A 5,823-nucleotide genomic window follows, 5' to 3' on the forward strand; every position below is an offset into this window, starting at 1 on the left:
GGGGTGGTGTCATTGGAAAGGGGGACCACTGCCCACCTAATCAATTTGGAAACAAAAATAGTATATGCCTCTTGAAAAACAACAGATGACCTGCGATGTGTGGTGTATTCACACACACACATACATATATATTTATTATACTGGGAGAGGGGAAGGGGGGAGGGAGAGAAATTCCTTTCGAGTGCTATTCACCAGTCTGGAAAAATAAAGAAGGAAAGCAGAACATTTTTTCCTTTCATCAAAACAGGAAAGAGAGGGGGAATGGGGTGGGGAGCCGATCCATAGACATAATGGATGGTTGCCAGAGTAAGGAAATTGTTCCCTTCTACACTAAATTTGGGGGTTGGGGGGGGGGGAGAAATATATGGTAGCGTGAGCAGGGAAGGCTGCATCCCCTCCTCCCCACCTGGCGTAGGAACGTGTATGCACACGGGAAAGCGCTGGGAGAACAGTCCCCCCCAGCTTTGCCTTCTCTCTTTGAATCCTGCTCCAGCTGCACATCTGCGGGGATGTGAAATGCCTTTGCCTTCTTCCTTCACCTCAAAGCACTGGGCAGCAAGCGGCAGCCGGCGGGAGCCCTCTCCCTCTCTGCCGTTGTCAGGGGCCATGCTCTGCCCGCTGCATGCGTCTGCGCGCTCCTCTCCCTTCCCCATCCTCTCCTCTCTGCCAGGTTTCTGCCAGGAATGGATGAGAGGAGGGAGGTGGTGAGGGGCTGGGGAAATCCCTCTGCTGGGGAGAGACAGGCAGAGGGGGTTCCCAGAGGAAGGCTGGCAGGTCCCACCGAGCGCTTGTGCGCCAGGTGACACCTTGCCTTTCCCCTGGAGCCAGCTGCTCTGTGAGGGCTTTACTCATCCTTGGAAAGCATTTTCCCTGCCAGCGCCAGGGGCGAGAAGGGGAATTATGCAAGCCCCAGGCACCCCGAGGCTCTGCCTTTCCTCCAGCACCAAATATAAACACCAGGCTCCTTGCCTGTCTCAGTCTCCTTCCTTTGGTCTCTCTTCTGCTTTCCTCCTTTCTTCCTTCGTTAGACCGAACTCGGTCATTAGGAAGTCAGGGGAGCTCCCAGGGCGGCAGCCTCTGGGGCGAACGGTGTAAACAGCGGCATAAGCTGCATACGATGACTCCGTTCTGATCGCTCGGGTCGGGATAAACCTCACATGAGCAGGTGATGTGGCGTAAAACCCATGCGCCCACAGAACGGGCTTCCTGGTGTAAACTAGGCATAAAACTTACTCTCGGCACTTCATTTCAGTGTCAGGGCTGATCCCCTCCATTGACGGCTGCGGCAGCCCCGCGGAGTAGGCGTAGGGATTGCTCATCGTTCTCCTGAACTTAGAGACCAGAGCGGGAGCAACACCTAAGTTAGATACCTTGAGTGGGCGAGCTGACTACACGTTTGCTGTCAACACCTCCTAATTTCTTTCCATTGATTGTTTTTCAAAATGGGACTCATCATGGAGAGGCTGAGACATCTCAGCTGTTCAGACTGAGTCTTGCTTTCCATTGTAAGCCCTGTTTTTCTTCCTGCTGTTTCACAATTCTCTCCCCAATCTAAAAAAAAAAGAAAAAGAAAAAAAGAAAAGAAGGTATCACCCCTCACGTCGTGCCTCTGTGGATGGTGGCTAGTAGATAATTTTTTCCACCGACATGAGATGAGGGGAGAGCAGCTTTAGAGCAAGGAACTGCCTATTGTCCTCAGACACGTGTTGCCCTCCGCCCTAGTGATAAGAAAATAACCGAGGAGATGAGTTCAGCTGTTCACAGGTTAGAAAGCTGTAGTGGTGGTGAAAGTGTTTTAATAAGAAACCCTACTACAGGCTCTTATGAAATCTCTGGTTTTGTTGTGGTTTGTCTATGGGGCCATTGCCAGCTAGCACAGTGCGACTGGACCTTGTCAAATCGCGATGCTCTAATGGGACATTTTTATGGTCCATCCACTTCATGTAGCTTCGAAATATCTTCCCACCATATGCAATGGTGGTTTCAACCTCTTGTCCTGTGACATCTGGGACACCAGTGACCCCACGGGCCTCCACACCCACGCCACAGGCCGGGTGAAGGGAAGACAGAGTCGTCCCCATTAGATTTAGGGGTTCATGGGATAAATGAGAAGCTAATTTCACAAAAGCAAGAGAACCAAAGGAGCCCCCCACCCGGCGCAAGGCACAGCAGTTTTAAGTGCGTGCGCTCCTGTTGAACTCAATGCCAAAGAGACTGGCCCGGTCTGCATCTAAAGACTTCACTGGAGAAAAATCCGTCCCTGTCTTAAAAGCAGAAAGAGTAAGGAAAAGGGACTGAAGCCTGAGCGGCTTGAATATCATTTTGCTTTATTTCCAGGCAGGGTCATAGGTAGATGATTAGTCAAATTCCAAACATCCTCTTCCTTGCTGTCTGGAGGTTCAACAAGGATTAGCTTTTTGTTTCTGATGTCGAGCTTCTAAAAACTGCCCGGCATCATCCACATGAAAATAAATAACTCTATTTCTATCCCAGCTCGCATGTAATGTAGCCGGATATTTGAAAAAAAAGACACACCACACATAGCCCTCCCCCTCCCCCCCGCCCCCCCCAAAAAGCAAAGCAGGCCCTGCAGCAGCTCTTGTTGCTGCTGAGCAAGAAGAAATTTGCAACAGTCCCTGCTAGCTTACTGCTGAGTCCTTCTCCTCTCTGGCGGTGATATCTCTCCCTGCTGAGGAGTTTAATCAACCCTCCCACACGCAGGCTGTTCTGTCCTAGCCAGGCAGCCACTATGGTGTGGGGGACCCCCTACACAGCTTGAACGAGATGGTGTGGAGGTGGTGGAGCCACACCAGGTTATTCGAGGGCAGAGATCCTCAAAGGACACCTCAGCCTCCATTTACCCCTTATGAACTTTAGACATGTAAAGTGGTCATGGACATTTGGGACCTAGCTGCCCTCAGCTCTCTCTACACAGATAAAAGGACCTCCAGAAGCTGGTTTGGCCATCCCAAATCCTCAGCTTCTCCCCCTGCTGACCACCAAGGAGCCCAGGGCTACAGCATTCCTTTGGCCAGAGCCCTCTGCAGTGAGGTGAGATGGACCCAGGCCCTTTTAAAACCTTTCATCGGAACCTCCTACAGCTTGCAGAAGGCGTTTCAGCGCCCAGGTAGATGTTAGGATAGTAGCTCCACCCTGCCAGGCAGTCGGAGCCGAATTGTCATCATGTGAAATGGCTGGTAGGCTGCTGGCTGGCCAGGATGGAGAATGAGGGGAATTCTAAGAGCATCGTGAGGAATTTGGGGTGGGACAGGGCTATCATGGCTGGAGCATCTAAGGTAAAGTCCTGTTAAGGTCTCTGGCGGTGGAAAGGAGCAAAGGTATGTGTTGCATTTACACTTCCTCCCACTTGAGCTCCAAAATTGGGACCAAGCCACTTCAGACTCGGTTTGAGGGACTCCCAGGACACTCCTTATCTCTGCAGTTATGCACCTCAGATGGCCCGGGCTTTGGAGCTGGCACGGCTCTGACAAACTCTCCACCTGTGGGGAAATCTGACCCCTCTTCTTCTGGGTCAGTGTGAAGTGTCACTCATCCCTTGCTACCTAAGAGCACCTTGACATGCTCCCCTACAGTAAGACCTTTCCTTTTCTGTTTTGAGTTACCTGTCTCTGTGATAGGACGAGCAGAGGAGCTATGCTATTTAAGAAAGCTATGGAGGACCCCCAGTCCTCTCTGTGTCCCTCTGCTTCCTGACCAACATCCACATCGGTGAGACCAAAGTCAGGTTCAGGGGTGTAGCCAGCCAAGTTGGGAGGTGTTGTCAGATGCCTACTGCAGAAGAGCATTTGGTGGGCTGCCTGCTGCTCAGTTCTGGTAGCTGCTCCTCATACCCGGATACTTTGGATGGTGCATACACGAGTGGTGGTGCGAGACCGTGTGTTTTAGAGCAGGTTGGCTGCATGAGACTCGCAGGCACCTAGATAGTCTCAAGGAGCATGTGTGATGCTGTGAGATGAGGCCACTGGTATGCCGGTGGGTGTATGTATGTGAGAAAGGAAGAGAGAGGGGGAGAGCGAAGGAGAACACATGGATGCCCAGGGATGTGTGAATGAGACAAAATTTGCACGTAGCTGTGCATGCGAGCGGCTCGAATAGAAACGTGTGCGTAGCATAGAAAAAGCAGGGAAGATGCTTGGGATTCAGAGCGAACGCCTGCCGAGTGCTTGCGGTGCATGACGGTGCAGGAATGTATCGGTGGATATGAGCCTGCACAAAGATGGTGCAGAAACCCCTCCTGGTCGTGCCTGGAGTCTGCTTTGCGAGTGTGCGACTCCACACTGGGAGACTGTTCATACGTACATGAGAGGGTGTGCGTACGGGTGTTTTTTCAATAGGATATGACTCTTTCTTGAACTCACCTGTTAGCAGCCTTCCCCTCCCCATCCCTCCCCCCCCTCCCCCCTCCAGCAAATATCTGCTTGCTTAATTTCCCTTCAGATGTTTATTACATCGTGGAGATAATCATGCAGCAAAATACCTCCCAGTGCCACGAGCAACACCAGATTGTCTTGTAGCAATGTTTAAATTTCTCTTTTTTTTTTTTTTATCCCCTGCACACAAAGAGATGTAAGATATTAAAGTCATCTCCCTCCCTGGAGCTAGTGGTATAGCAGGGCAGGGAAGGCGGTGAGTGGAGCTTAGAGAAATGGGCTCCAGACTGCAATGGTGAGAACACGGGGCCAAAAAAATAACAAACTACCGTGCCGGGAACTCCTCTCTTCTTATCTCTTGCCGAGGAGGAAGGAATTTCTGTCCCCATTCCTCACGCGATATTAAAGCCACATTATACGGGTTATTACAGCATTAGTCATTTTTAATTAATTTATCATTTAAATTAACACACTTTTTATTTTGTCAGCAATGGACTGCTACTCCCTCACTAGATTTTTCGCCTTGATACCCAGCCAAGAGGAGGATGGCAAGTTATGCTCCACCCATCTCCTCTCCTTTATAAAAGGAGCAGCCCCGAGTGCCAGTTTAGTCTCTCTTGCAGCTCGCAGACTAAAATAAAGACCCATCGGCTCGCTTGCCTCCCCTTCAATTTTACCTTTTCTGCCTTTTTTTTGCTTTTCTTTTTTTTCTTTCTTGTTGCAACAGAGCGCGGGAGGCAGCAGCCGCTCTACTCTGAGGCTTGTCAAGGCTCGGCGTACACGCGCGCACACACACACACGCACACGCACGCAACCCAGAGCGAAAACATTTGCTCTCACCTGTCTCCAAACCCAAAGCAAACCTCACGTCCCAGCAAACCGCCAACACCTCGAAGGAGAAGGCGCTCAAGCCAGAACCTAATGCAAGGGGAAGAAATTCAACGTACAGTGGCGACTTTTCGCTAAAAAACAAGCGGGCGTAAGGAAGAAAAGGAGCATTTTAAGAAAAGGACACCTTAAGGAAGAAGATTTTACGTTTTGGATTTCGTACCAAACTTTGGAAAAGTTTTTAATTGTTATTTTGTGCATCTTTTTTTCTAAGAACATTCGGTCGCTGTTACCTGCCTGCAAAATCTTTTACCTATATATGTTTTAACAAGGAAGAGAATCAAGAGGACAAATAGCATGTGGACCACCTAGCTAAAAGGCAAACACCGAAGCATCCCTTGCGGCGAGGGGCACGCAGAGGCTGGATGCGTGTCATTTCGAGGGGCTGCATCTTTTTTCCCACTGGGCTTATGAGATAGCGCAGAGGAAGGCGACACCCCCAGTGTTACTCCTCTCTCCCCTCACCACCACCGCCACCACCACTGCCACCACCACCACCACCTCTTCTTCCAAGGGCTCTCCCACCCATACCCCAGCTCGGAGA

Source organism: Charadrius vociferus, unplaced genomic scaffold (assembly GCF_000708025.1).
Source record: "Charadrius vociferus isolate BGI_N301 unplaced genomic scaffold, ASM70802v2 scaffold413, whole genome shotgun sequence".
Lineage (NCBI taxonomy): Eukaryota > Metazoa > Chordata > Aves > Charadriiformes > Charadriidae > Charadrius > Charadrius vociferus.